This window comes from Phodopus roborovskii, unplaced genomic scaffold (assembly GCF_943737965.1).
Source record: "Phodopus roborovskii unplaced genomic scaffold, PHOROB, whole genome shotgun sequence".
Classification (NCBI taxonomy): domain Eukaryota; kingdom Metazoa; phylum Chordata; class Mammalia; order Rodentia; family Cricetidae; genus Phodopus; species Phodopus roborovskii.
Window position 1 is genome coordinate 1 of NW_026125545.1, and position 2,901 is coordinate 2,901.

A 2,901-nucleotide genomic window follows, 5' to 3' on the forward strand; every position below is an offset into this window, starting at 1 on the left:
GTTTCTCCATTAACATATGTACATTGTTCATGCTACTGAGTTACATAGGATTTTTCATAGAAGCATACAATGTACTTTGAGTATATTCCTTATACCTGCTTACCTTTCACTTTCTCACCATTCCTGTTGTTGGTCTCTGTTCACCAGTAGTTTTCTTCTACTTTCATGTCATACACACACACACACATCACACACACACACACACACACACACACTAAATAATACTTTATCAATTATAGGTGGTAGTGTATATGTGGTAAAAATGGATTATATGATGAAAAACATTTAATGTTCATCAACATTCAAAATTCTTTATACATTTATATAAAGGAAAATACCCTTATATAAAAGGGCTATTTTAATTGCCTAAAATTTGGCAAGAAATGGCTAAGCTTCAAATAATCTGCAAAAACTTGTATTTATTATGTCTTATGAGTTAACTATATTAACAAGTTGTATATAATTGATTGTTAAGCTTATTTTTTGTTAATCACTATTTTCACTTAGAGTTATATCCTGTTAGATATAGTTCTAAAATACTTGGGAGCCTTTTGATATTAATGTCATATTATTGTTTTTAATATTCCTACAATAAAAATATTATTTAAGTACCTGATTAAATAATACATTGAAATGCATTCTTCAAGTTCAGGTTGTAACTAACCTTTTAATTATATTTTTATCTAGCCCAAACCCCTCTTACACCCATTATTCCATGACCTGTAATATGAATTATTCTTATAAACCAGTCCCCATTTTCTTCTTGATAAGATCTTTATAATGACCTGTTCTGAAATGAGGCTGTTCCCAGATGGCACTTCATGACATTTGTAGAAGGAAACATAAGTCTATCTTATGTCTCCCAGTGCTCTTTACTGATGTTATGCCGTTGTCTCCTCTCCAAAATCTATGACATCATTGGATATAATGATAACCTGTAAATCCTTGGGTGAGATCAGTCAGCACTTTTGTCTTGTCATATCTTGTCTCTTTTGTTAGCCAGCCAAAAGCCTCAATCTCAGAATGTTTCTGTTTAAGCTATCTATTAACATAACTCACCTTGAAACAATTCTTTAAAACAGAGCTGTTCTTTCTGACCAGTATTTTCTCTTTTCTCCTAGATTTTTTTCAGTTCATTTATCTGTTTTCCACCCTCATCCCTTTGGTTATTTTAACCCTTCTTCCTCCATTCCATTTTTTTAACCTCTTGATATTTTGCTCTTCCAGACTAGTGCAATCATCAGAAGGAGCTCTTGCTCTAGAGTAGTTTCAACAGCTTACCCTAATCCATTTGCTGAATTTTCTCAGCCTACTTTATACCAAAATGTTTCAATCTGTACTGTCAGTCTTCTTATTACATTTGCTTATTTGTATATGGATGTGTATCTATGTATAAATAAGCATGTCACAACACATCCATTGAGGTCAGAGGACATTCTGCAAGAATCTGTTCACTCCTTTAACTAAGCAAGCCCCATGACAGGTAACTTTAACCACTGAGTCATCTCTCCAGCCCCCAAATGTTTTTAATGAAGAGATGGTTTATAAATTATTTCCAGTGTTTACATACAGACCTCTAAGTTTTTCTTACTTCTTGAGTCAGCTGAATTACTCTGCTACTGTCTTCTTGAGAAGCTAGGCTTGCTTTCCTCTTCCTTCTCCAACTTCTGCCTCGCCTTTTCTATTCAGTTCATGTCTACAAAATGATTTTATATCAGAAACATAAAGGGTTTTCTACCCTGTTTGAAATATGATTACTTGTCGCTGTTTGTATACTGTGCCAGAGAAACATTAGACTCATGGGGTTACAGAAAAAGGCTATCTATTACTCCTGGCTTTTAAAAACAGCTACCCAAGCAGGGATTTGTATCAGATTTCTAGGCTCCAGGCCAAATGGCTACACTGAAGGGCCAAAATTATCTGCATATGCAGCAAGGTGTGCTACAGTAGAATCTGAAGGGAAGAAAGAGATAAAGTGACATGGAAAGATGAACATTGGTTCTTGCATGTAAGCAGACTGTCTTCCCTTTATTCTACTAGTAAATGTCTCTTTAAGGTTAAAACTATTTCTACTGTTCAAAGATATTTACTATACAAATTTACTGCTCAGAAGGACTAAACCAGGCAAAAATAGGTATCTATAGAGAATTGTCTCCCAACACATTGTCTAGTTTGTGTTAACCTTCAGCTATCTCTTATCTCTGTGGTTGTACTTTGTAAACTTCTCTGCTTGGTTTTTTGGTTTGGGGTTTGTTTGTTTTGTTATGTTATGTTTTGGGTTATTTTTTTGTGGTTTTCTCGAGACAGGGTTTCTTTGTGTAGCCTTGGCTGTCCTAGAACTAGCTCTGTAGACCCAGGCTGGCCTCAAATTCATAGAGATTGACCTGCCTCTGCTTCCCAAGCATTTGGATTAAAGGCATGCACCACCAACACCTGGCCTGAAAACTCTTCTTTGCAAGGTATTAGTGACATACAAGTCACCCAACCAAATGCTACTTTCTTTAATCATTTTTCACTTTTTGTGGAATTACAAGGGCTATGCTTTGTTGCTTTAACTCTAAACCATCCTGCTGTTTTCTATAACTGCTCTGTTTCTCCTCTTTGTCTAGTCCTCTGCTCTTCATCGTGTAATTTTAAATCCTGACTGTAGAACATGAAGATATCACAGATTTACTTATCTTTGTTCATCAAAATATCTGTTACTAGAGTTTTAGTTGTCATCTCTGCAGGGGTCTATACTTTCCTTCATACATTCCAAAGCTCACTGCCATTTGGATTTGTCTAGATGTAATAAATTTTAAAAATAAAAATGAAGTACATGATCTAATTTATTTTATGAGGCAGTCTCTCATTCTAATATTCCTTTAAATTCAAAACCTGGTAACAGTAGTGGCAAGATGA